Below are 12,143 nucleotides of genomic sequence, written 5' to 3'. Positions count from 1 at the left end.
GACATTGCACGTGCGATGTCGATGGGGTCAAATCGAAAGTGACGCACATCCGGCGTCGCAGTCGATATCGCAACGTACAAATCCTTTTTGATACGATGAACGAGCGCAAAAGCATCGTTATCGTATCATCGCTGCAGCCTCCGACATTTCAATAATGCCGGTGCAGCGACAGGTGCGATGTTGTTCCTCGCTCCTGCGGCAGCACACATCGCTGTGTATGAAGCCGCAGGAGCGAGGAACATCACCTTACCTGCCGCCGGCTGCAATGAGAAGGACGGAGGTGGGCGGGATGTTTACATCCTGCTCATCTCCGCCCCTCCACTTCAATTGGCCGCCTGCCGTGTGACGTCGCTGTGACGCCACACGACCCGCCCCCTTAGGAAGGAGGCGGGTCGCCGGCCAGAGGGACGTCGCACGGCAGGTATGTGCGTGTGAAAGTGCCGTAGCGATAATAATCGCTACGGCAGCTTTCACTAGATATTGCACGTGCGACGGGGGCGGGGACTATCGCTGCAGCATCGGTAACACATTGTTACCGATGTCGCAGCGTGCAAAGCCCGCCTTAGATACCACTGTCAATCTCCGACAGCAGCATTTAAGTGGTGCAGAGCTGGTGAAGCGTTCGTTCCAGCGCCCGTCGACTATCCCGACAATGCTTTGCCATGGCGGCTGAGATCCCACTATAGGTCCCAGTCAATGTCATCTTTAAACCTTGGCTTTGCATAAAAGTTTGAATCACCAAACTTTTCCTAATCAGAAAATAAGGAAATAATAATAATAAAAAAATGAACTAAAAAAAAAAATCACAGCCAAAAAAATCCATTTTTTAAAAATATTTATTTTAAAATGTATTTATTTATATAAACATAATTTATTTAAAATTAGTTACTTTGGCTGGGCATAGAAGTTTAGAATCACCAAACGTTTCCCAATCAGAAAATAAGGAAATAAAAAAAAAAAAGTACATGCACCACCCCCAAAAAAATCACAACCAAAAAAATCCTATTTGAGACATGCAGGCGTATGGAAAATCACCATAACAGTCATTAGCAACAACTCATATTATCATGAGGACAAAGAGGAACGGAGTCTTTAAAATTCGCTATAGTAATGAGCCCATACAAGCAAAGTGATGTAAATATTATATATTTTATTATAAAGTGCTGTTGGGTACAAAAATACATGAATAAATAAGGACCAAGGGAACGGTGCTGAAGGGGAAAGAACCCCACGTGTCCCAGAGAGGAAAGAGGAAAGTTCCTCAGCAGGGATCTTTTTAGAAGGTTACTGAGGGGTGGCTGATACCAGAGAGTGAGGCTGTAGCCCAAATGATAGGAACAAAATACAAAATGTACAAGTATTTTCCCTGATGCAAGTAGCACCACTCACCTCCTCAAATCTATGCAGATCACTGCACCACCGACGAAGCTACACGCGAAACACGTGTTGAGACGTTGGTCCCCACGTGGCTACCCCGGTGGTGCAGTGATCTGCATAGATTTGAGGAGGTGAGTGGTGCTACTTGCATCAGGGAAAATACTTGTACATTTTGTATTTTGTTCCTATCATTTGGGCTACAGCCTCACTCTCTGGTATCAGCCACCCCTCAGTAACCTTCTAAAAAGATCCCTGCTGAGGAACTTTCCTCTTTCCTCTCTGGGACACGTGGGGTTCTTTCCCCTTCAGCACCGTTCCCTTGGTCCTTATTTATTCATGTATTTTTGTACCCAACAGCACTTTATAATAAAAGATATAATATTTACATCACTTTGCTTGTATGGGCTCATTACTATAGCGAATTTTAAAGACTCCGTTCCTCTTTGTCCTCAAAAAAATCCTATGTTTAAGAATATTTATTTATTTATTTAAAGTTAATTTATTTAAAATATAAAATGTACCAACTCACACCATAAAGAAAGACAAATATCAAAACACAAATTGCCGTTTTTTGGTTTCCGCAAGTTCAATAAGAGTAATCAAAACACATTATATATAGAAGTTATACTCCAAAATTGTATTAATAAGTCTTGACAGCTCACTACCCTAAAAACAGACCCTCGCACATCTTTCATCCACGGGAAAAGAAAAAAGTTAAGAGTTTTAGAAGACATTTACTGGAATGGAGAGAATCATGTTAGGTGGGTTTCGCTTTGGAAAATGAAGATCCTTGGAGCTTCAAAGGAGGTTTTTATTAGTACCAACACGTTACGGCGCCGGATCGGTGGCTTTATCAAAATAAAAAAAATTCAAAATTAATTTTAGAAAATAGTAAAAGGAACCATTTTTTTTTTTTTTTTTTTTTTTTATAGAAAAAAAATATATTTCTTCGGCGCTCCATTGGGAGACCCAGACGATTGGGGTGTATAGCACTGCCTCCGGAGGCCACACAAAGCAATTACACTAAAAAGTGTAAGGCCCCTCCCCTTCTGGCTATACACCCCCAGTGGGATCACTGGCTCACCAGTTTTCTGCTTTGTGCGAAGGAGGTCAGACATCCACGCATAGCTCCACTGTTTAGTCAGCAGTAGCTGCTGACTATATCGGATGGAAGAAAAGAGGGCCCATATGGGGCCCCCAGCATGCTCCCTTCTTACCCCACTTGTGGTTTGTAAGGTTGAGGTACCCATTGCGGGTACGGAGGCTGGAGCCCACATGCTGTTTTCCTTCCCCATCCCCCTGAGGGGCTCTGAGGAAGTGGGATCTTACCGGCCACCAAGCCCTGAGGCCGGGCTCCATCCACAGACCCATTGAACCTGCTGGATGTGGAGCGGGAGTGCCGTTCAGGGACAAGGCCCTGCAACTTTCAGGTACTCTGTGTCCCCGTATGGCAGGCCACGCACACCCCAGGCTTGCTGGGTGTGCTAGTGCGCCGGGGACTGTAGCGCTGCGCGCTGGGCTTATAGTCCCTGCAGATTACTGGGGGACTTTATGTGTGTGGATCGCCGCGCCGACCGCCCCTGGAGCGGCGGCGCAGCTGCGACTTGTAGTGCGCCGGGGACGCGCCGACCGCGCTTTTACGGCGGCGGCGCTTCTAATTTTAGTCCCCGGTTTTCTGCGGCCTAGCTCCGCTTCGTTAACGCCCCCCACCCTGTCAATCAGGGTAGGGGAGAGACGTTGTTCAATCGGCAGCGCCGAGGGCTGGAGCACGATTTACATGCTCCAGCCCTCTCACTGAGCACAGTAGGACACAGGCTTCGCGCTTTTTCTCTGTGCACGCCCTAGGCCCGCCCCCAGGCTTGCAGCTCCCCAGGACGCCGGCAGCCATTATACACATGCAGTCTGGCTGGAGAACGGACGCAGGCTCTGAGGGACCCAGGCTAGGGGTTTCTGGCGACCACACACCCGCGCTAAGCGGGCGGTAAGCAGCACATACGTGCGGCCCCACTAGTGCCACAGTGTTATATTTGTGTGCTGCACTGTAAGGTCGCTTCTTGGCTGTACACCCTATATTGCTTTGAGGAGACAACAGCATGTCATCCGCAAAACGCAAGGGTGCCAAGGCACGGGCTGTATACACTGCTTGTACAGCATGTGGGGCTAATCTACCAGCAGGCTCCAACGACTCTCATTGTGTGCAATGTTCAGTCCCAGTGGCACTTCGTCAGCCAGAGCCTATTGTGGTGGTAGCCCAGGCAGAGGCGCCTGTGAACCCTACCCCGGTGACGGGGACAGAATTTGCAGTCTTTGCTGATAAAATGTCTGTGACTATGACAAAAATCCTAGAGACCTTGCAGTCCAGGCCAGTTGCTCAGACCATGGACACCGCTGTGTCTATGTTCCCCGGCCCCCCTCAGCTGGAATTAATCCGTAATTCAAGGGGGTCCCAGGCATCACAGGCTGAGGGCTCTGACTCCGATGACAGTCCCAGTCCGCCTAAGCGAGCTCGCTGGGAGAGACCCTCCACGTCATCACGCGGATCAGGGTCTCAGCGAGAAGGGTCTCTATATGATGGCTCAGAGGTGGGTGATCAGGAGTCTTGTCCTGACGCCGCACTCAATTTGGATACGCCAGATGGTGACGCCATGGTAAATGACCTTATAGCGGCCATCAATAGGCTGTTGGATATCTCTCCCCCAGCCCCTTCTGCAGAGGAGGCAGCTGCACAGCAGGAGAAGTTCCATTTCCTGTATCCCAAGCGTAAATTGAGTACTTTTCTGGACCACTCTGACTTCAGAGAATCCATCCAGAAACACAATACTTATCCGGACAAGCGTTTTTCTAAACGCCTTAAGGATACACGTTATCCTTTTCCCCCTGACGTGGTCAAACGCTGGACCCAGTGTCCAAAAGTGGACCCTCCAATATCCAGGCTTGCAGCTAGATCCATAGTTGCAGTGGAGGATGGGGCTTCACTTAAAGATGCCAATGACAGACAGATGGACCTTTGGTTGAAATCTGTCTATGAAGCTATTGGCGCGTCGTTTGCTCCAGCATTCGCGGCCGTGTGGGCGCTCCAAGCTATTTCAGCTGGTCTGGCACAGGTGGACTCTCTCATACGTCCAGCAGTGCCGCAAGTGGCGTCCCTAACTACGCAAATGTCTGCGTTTGCGACCTACGCTATCAATGCGGTACTGGACTCTACGAGCCGTACCTCAATGGCATCCGCCAACTCTGTAGTTTTGCGCAGAGCCTTGTGGTTAAAGGAATGGAAAGCAGATTCTGCTTCTAAAAAATGTTTAACCAGCTTGCCATTATCTGGAGACAGACTGTTTGGTGAGCAATTGGCGGAAATCATTAAACAGTCCAAAGGTAAGGACTCCTCCTTACCCCAGCCCAGATCAAGCAAACCTCCACAGAGGAAGTGGCAGTCAAAGTTTCGGTCCTTTCGAGGCTCGGGCAAGCCCCAATTCTCCTCGTCCAAAGGGACTCAGAAAGAGCAAAGGAGCTCTGATTCCTGGCGGGCTCACTCACGCCCCAAGAAAGCAACCGGAGGTACCGCTTCCAAGGCGGCTGCCTCATGACTTTCGGCCGCCTCCCTCCGCATCCTCGGTCGGTGGCAGGCTCTCCCGCTTTTGCGACATTTGGCTGCCACAGGTCAAAGACCGGTGGGTAACAGACATTTTGTCTCACGGGTACAGGATAGAGTTCAGTTCTCGTCCTCCGCCTCGGTTCTTCAGAACTTCCCCACATCCCGACCGAGCAGATGCCCTTCTGCAGGCGGTGAATTCTCTAAGAGCAGAAGGAGTGGTGGTCCCTGTTCCTCTTCAGGAACGAGGTCAAGGTTTTTACTCCAATCTCTTTGTGGTGCCAAAAAAGGACGGCTCATTCCGTCCTGTTCTGGACCTAAAACTGCTCAACAAGCATGTGAACGCCAGGCGGTTCCGGATGGAATCCCTCCGCTCAGTCATTGCCTCAATGTCTCAAGGAGATTTCCTAGCATCAATAGACATCAAGGATGCTTATCTCCACGTGCCGATTGCTACAGAGCACCAACGCTTTCTACGCTTCGTGATAGGAGACGACCATCTTCAGTTCGTAGCTCTGCCATTTGGTCTGGCGACAGCCCCACGGGTGTTCACCAAGATCATGGCGGCAGTGGTAGCAGTCTTGCACTCTCAGGGACACTCTGTGATCCCTTACTTGGACGACCTACTGGTCAAGGCACCCTCTCAAGAGGCATGCCAACTCAGCTTGACTGTTGCACTGGAGACTCTCCAGACGTTCGGGTGGATCATCAACTTCTCAAAGTCAAATCTGTCACCGACCCAATCACTAACGTATCTTGGCATGGAGTTTCATACTCTCTCAGCGATAGTGAAGCTTCCGCTGGACAAGCAGCGGTCTCTACAGACTGGGGTGCAGGCTCTCCTTCAAAGTCAGTCGCACTCCTTAAGACGCCTCATGCACTTCCTCGGGAAGATGGTGGCGGCAATGGAGGCGGTTCCGTTTGCGCAGTTTCATCTGCGCCCACTTCAATGGGACATTCTCCGCCAATGGGACGGGAAGTCAAAATCCCTGGACAGGAAAGTCTCCCTTTCCCAGACGGCCAAGGACTCTCTGCATTGGTGGCTTCTTCCCACCTCATTATCACAGGGAAGATCCTTCCTACCACCGTCTTGGGCGGTGGTCACGACAGACGCGAGTCTGTCAGGGTGGGGAGCAGTTTTTCTCCACCACAGGGCTCAGGGTACGTGGACTCAGCAGGAGTCCACCCTTCAGATCAATGTTCTGGAAATCAGAGCAGTGTATCTTGCCCTACTAGCCTTCCAGCAGTGGCTGGAAGGAAGGCAGATCCGAATTCAGTCGGACAACTCCACAGCGGTGGCATACATCAACCACCAAGGGGGGACACGCAGTCGGCAAGCCTTCCAGGAAGTCCGGCGGATTCTGATGTGGGTGGAAGCCACGGCCTCCACCATATCCGCAGTTCACATCCCCGGCGTAGAAAACTGGGAAGCAGACTTCCTCAGTCGCCAGGGCATGGACGCAGGGGAATGGTCCCTTCACCCAGACGTGTTTCAGGAAATCTGTCGCCGATGGGGAAGGCCGGACGTCGACCTCATGGCGTCCCGGCACAACAACAAGGTCCCAACCTTCATGGCACGGTCTCGCGATCAAAGAGCGCTGGCGGCAGACGCCCTAGTGCAAGATTGGTCGCAGTTCCGGCTCCCTTATGTGTTTCCACCTCTGGCACTCTTGCCCAGAGTGCTACGCAAGATCAGATCCGATTGCAGCCGCGTCATACTCGTCGCCCCAGACTGGCCGAGGAGGGCGTGGTATCCGGATCTGTGGCAGCTCACGGTCGGCCAACCGTGGGCACTACCAGACCGACCAGACTTACTGTCCCAAGGGCCGTTTTTCCATCGGAATTCTGCGGCCCTGAACCTGACTGTGTGGCCATTGAGTCCTGGATCCTAGCGTCTTCAGGATTATCCCAAGGGGTCGTTGCCACCATGAGACAGGCTAGGAAGCCCACGTCCGCTAAGATCTACCACAGAACGTGGAGGATATTCTTATCCTGGTGCTCTGCTCAGGGAGTGTCCCCCTGGCCATTTGCATTGCCTACCTTTCTTTCTTTCCTGCAATCTGGGTTAGAAAAAGGTTTGTCGCTCGGCTCCCTTAAAGGTCAGCTCTCGGCGCTATCCGTCTTTTTTCAGAGGCGTTTGGCACGCCTTCCTAAGGTGCGCACGTTCCTACAGGGGGTTTGCCATATCGTACCCCCGTACAAGCGGCCGTTAGATCCATGGGATCTGAACAGGGTACTAGTTGCCCTCCAGAAGCCGCCCTTCGAGCCTCTGAAGGAGGTTTCACTTTCTAGACTATCACAGAAAGTGGCTTTTCTGGTAGCGATCACATCTCTTCGGAGAGTGTCTGAGCTGGCAGCGCTATCATCCAAGGCTCCCTTCCTGGTCTTCCACCAGGACAAGGTAGTGCTGCGCCCCATTCAGGAGTTTCTCCCGAAGGTGGTATCCTCTTTTCATCTTAATCAGGATATCTCTTTGCCTTCGTTTTGTCCTCATGCAGTTCATCGGTATGAGAAGGATTTACATTTGTTGGATCTGGTGAGAGCACTCAGAATCTACATTTCCCGCACGGCGCCCTTGCGCCGTTCGGATGCACTCTTTGTCCTTGTCGCTGGTAAGCGCAAAGGGTCGCAGGCTTCTAAGGCCACCCTGGCTCGATGGATCAAAGAACCAATTCTTGAAGCCTACCGTTCTGCTGGGCTTCCGGTTCCATCAGGGCTGAAGGCCCATTCTACCAGAACCGTGGGTGCGTCCTGGGCATTGCGACACCAGGCTACGGCTCAACAGGTGTGCCAGGCAGCTACCTGGTCGAGTCTGCACACTTTCACCAAACATTATCAGGTGCATACCTATGCTTCGGCGGACGCCAGCCTAGGTAGAAGAGTCCTGCAGGCGGCAGTTGCCTCCCTATAGGGGAGGGCTGTCTTGCAGCTCTAACATGAGGTATTCTTTACCCACCCAGGGACAGCTTTTGGACGTCCCAATCGTCTGGGTCTCCCAATGGAGCACCGAAGAAGAAGGGAATTTTGTTACTTACCGTAAATTCCTTTTCTTCTAGCTCCTATTGGGAGACCCAGCACCCGCCCTGTTGTCCTTCGGGATTTTTGGTTGTTTTTCGGGTACACATGTTGTTCATGTTGAACGGTTTTCAGTTCTCCGACGTTACTTCGGAGTGAATTTGTTTAAACCAGTTATTGGCTTTCCTCCTTCTTGCTTTTGCACTAAAACTGGTGAGCCAGTGATCCCACTGGGGGTGTATAGCCAGAAGGGGAGGGGCCTTACACTTTTTAGTGTAATTGCTTTGTGTGGCCTCCGGAGGCAGTGCTATACACCCCAATCGTCTGGGTCTCCCAATAGGAGCTAGAAGAAAAGGAATTTACGGTAAGTAACAAAATTCCCTTCATTTTTTTTATTTCTTTTTTTTACAAAGTTCTGATTTTTTTTTTTAAACACTAAAATCTAAATCTACATATATTTATTTTCTTCATGAAGTTTGTATGTTCTCCCCGGATTTGCGTGGGTTTCCTCCGGGTTCTCCGATTTCCTCCCGCACTCCAAAAATATACAGAAAGGGAACTTAGATTGTGACAGCGTTGCCAATGTATGTAAAGCGCTGTGGAATTAATAGCGCTATATAAATGAATACATATTATATTATTAATAATAATAATCTTCTATATATATAATTGCCTTATTCTGTCTGTCTCTGTCTGTTTTGCTCCAAAATTGTGTCCTTACGGTGACACAAAGCTGATTGGCCGCTGGGCTCGCCATGGCCCCGCCCCCCCCGCACGGATTGGCCGCTCGCCCAGGCTGCGCCCCCACACGGATTGGCCGGCCGCTTGCCCAGGCTCCGCCCCCCCCACAGATTGGCCTCTCGCCCCGGCACCCTGCAGGCATTGGCAACTCGGCCACGCCCCGCCCCCCTCACGCAATGCACGCTAGCTCTGGCCCCGCCTCCCCCACGCATTCCCCGAACCGACACGGTCACGGAGCCACGACTACCAGGTGAGTACTGTACCCCTGGGAGCCCACATCAGCGTACGCTGCCAAACCAGCCGACACATACCCTCGCATTGCTGGGCTGGCCGGCGTATGCTGGTGTGGGCTCCCGTGCGAGCGGGGGACGAGATACGCTGGTAACCATGGTAGCATAGTTACCAGCGCATCAAGGTCCTGCAGCGGCGGAAAATAATACACACACGCACACACATAACAGCACACACAGACACATACACACACATACACACACACACATCAGATCACACTCACTCTCACACACACCTCACACACACATCACATCGCATCCACACATCAAGGTCCTGCAGCGGCGGAACATACACACACGCACACACATAACAGCACACACATACACACACACACACATCAGATCACACTCACTCTCACACACACATCACATCGCATCCACATACTCACAACATCCTGGGATATCGCTTGCTTCTCGGCGGCGATACTGTGCTGTGAGCTTCCAGGACCTGCCGGAGGATCACATGGCCAGAAGCATGTAGTATCTCCGGATGTTGTGAGTATGAGCGCGTATGTGCAATATCGTCAATGTGTGTGTGTGTGTGTGTGAGTGTATGCGATCGGGTGTGTGTGAGTGTATGCGATCGAGTGTGTGTGAGTGTATGCGATCGGGTGTGTGTGAGTGTATGCGATCGGGTGTGTGTATGCGATCGGATCTGAGTGTCGGCAGAGGAGCACGGCGTGCTGGAGGAGGCTGGGAGGAGAGAGGCTGATCCTGGGGAAGGCTGGGATGGGGAGGCTGAGAGAAGAGAGGCTGATGCTGGGGGAGGCTGAGGCTGGGGTAGGCTGGGAGGAGAGAGGCTGATGCTGGGGACCGAAAAGGCTGATGCTGGGAGGAGAGAGGATGATGCTGGGAAGAGAGAGGATGATGCTGGGAAGAGAGAGGCTGATGCTGGGAGGAGAGAGGCTGATGCTGGGGGAGGCTGATGCTGGGGGAGGCTGAGGCTGGGGTAGGCTGGGAGGAGAGAGGCTGATGCTGGGGACAGAAAAGGCTGATGCTGGGAGGAGAGAGGCTGATGCTGGGGGAGGCTGAGGCTGGGGTAGGCTGGGAGGAGAGAGGCTGATGCTGGGGACAGAAAAGGCTGATGCTGGGAGGAGAGAGGCTGATGCTGGGATGAGAGAGGCTGATGCTGGGATGAGAGAGGCTAATGCTGGGATGAGAGAGGCTGATGCTGGGAGGAGAAAGGCTGATGCTGGGAGGAGAAAGGCTGATGCTGGGAGGAGAGAGGCTGATGCTGGGATGAGAGAGGCTGATGCTGGGAGGAGAGAGGCTGATGCTGCGGGCAGAGAGGCTGATGCTGCGGGTAGGGAGGCTGATGCTGGTGCAGCATGGGGGATGGAGCACGATGGGGGTGCGCAGCATGGGGGATGGACCACGTTTGGGAGTGCGCAGTATGGCGGATGGAGCACATTTGGGAGTGCGCAGCATGGCGGATGGAGCACGTTTGGGAGTGCGCAGCATGGGAGATGGAGCACGATGGGGGGTGCGCAGCATAGGGGATGGAGCACGATGGGGAGTGCGCTGCATGGGGGATGGAGCACGATGGGGAGTGCGGAGTATGGCGGATGCAGCACGTTTGGGAGTGCGCAGCATGGCGGATGGAGCACGTTTGGGAGTGCGCAGCATGGCGGATGGAGCACGTTTGGGAGTGCGCAGCATGGGAGATGGAGCACGATGGGGGGTGCGCAGCATAGGGGATGGAGCACGATGGGGAGTGTGCTGCATGGGGGATGGAGCACGATGGGGAGTGCGCTGCATGGGGGATGGAGCACGTTTGGGAGTGCGCACCTCCCCCCAACACACACACACGCGCGCGCACTGCACAACACACCACACTGGGAACCACAAACAACTGCCCTACACAGACACCCACACACACAGACAACGCTGCGCACACACAACACCCAACACACAAACACCGCGGCACACACAAATATACGCACATACCGCACAACACACACATTGCACAAAACATACCTCCCCCCAAAACACACCACACACACACAAACCGCGCAACACACACACAACGCTACAGACACACAGCGCTCCACAAACAACGCAACACACATACAACACCGCTCTCACCCCCCGTCACACCCAGACAACACCCAGAACATGTACAGCGCCCTACACAAACACTGGCAACAACACACAACAACATCTATATATATATATATATATATATATAACAAAAATCATACATGAACTACACAATACGTAAATTCTAGAATACCCGATGCGTAGAATCGGGCCACCTTCTAGTAATAATAATAACAACAAAAACCTTATCAGTTTGGTATTATCAGAATTGTAGCGATCGGGAAAATTGACACTTTTTATTGCACAATGAACACCATAAAAACGAACTCCAAAAAACAACAGCGGAATTACATGGTAAAATAAATGGTGTCACTTCTCAAAATAAAATGCCCGTATTGGACATATAAAAAAGGCTTTATAGTTCTTGGAACAAAAAAAACCCTAAAATCATAATAAAATAAATAAAAATTTGCTTGGTCAGGAAAGGGTGCTTTACATGCTGCGACATCACTAGCGATGTCGTGAGCGATAGCACCCGCCCCCGTCGTTGGTGCGATATGTGGTGATCGCTGCCATAGCGAACATTATTGCTACGGCAGCGTCACACACACATACTGTAGCTGTTCTGCGACGTCGCTGTTGCCGCCGAACAATCCCTCCTTCATGGGGGAGGTGCGTTCGGCGTCACAGCGACATCATAAAACAGCCGTCCAATAGCAGAGGAGGGGCGGAGATGAGCGGCCGGAACATGCCACCCACGTTCCTCCTTCCTCATTGCCGGTGGAGGCAGGTAAGGAGATGATCGTCGGTCCTGCGGTGTCACACACAGCGATGTGTGATGCCGCAGAAACGACGAACAACATCTCTACGTACGAGACAACGATTTTTGGTAAATGAACGACCTCTCGTATACCAACGATTTTTGTCTCTTTTGCGATCGTTTAAGGTCGCTCCTGCCTGTCACACGCTGCGATGTCGCTAACGGCGCCAGATGTGCGTCACTAACACCGTGAGCCCGATGATATATCGGTAGCGATGTCGCAGCGTGTAAATGGCCCTGAAGGGGAAATCACATAAAGGTTTTGCTCAGA

At 51.8% G+C, this 12,143-nt stretch overlaps 1 protein-coding gene across 5 annotated transcripts in view; it reads left to right on the top strand.

Annotated features, from left to right (window-relative positions):
* SLC37A4 (solute carrier family 37 member 4) overlaps positions 1-12,143 on the top strand; it is a 135,647-nt gene that overhangs the window by 109,588 nt on the left and 13,916 nt on the right. The gene's annotated exons all lie outside the window — the stretch shown is intronic.

Source organism: Anomaloglossus baeobatrachus, chromosome 11, assembly GCF_048569485.1.
Source record: "Anomaloglossus baeobatrachus isolate aAnoBae1 chromosome 11, aAnoBae1.hap1, whole genome shotgun sequence".
NCBI classification, from domain to species: domain Eukaryota; kingdom Metazoa; phylum Chordata; class Amphibia; order Anura; family Aromobatidae; genus Anomaloglossus; species Anomaloglossus baeobatrachus.
The sequence above is the reverse complement of the archived record's forward strand: the minus strand, read 5'-3'. Positions and strand labels throughout refer to the sequence as shown.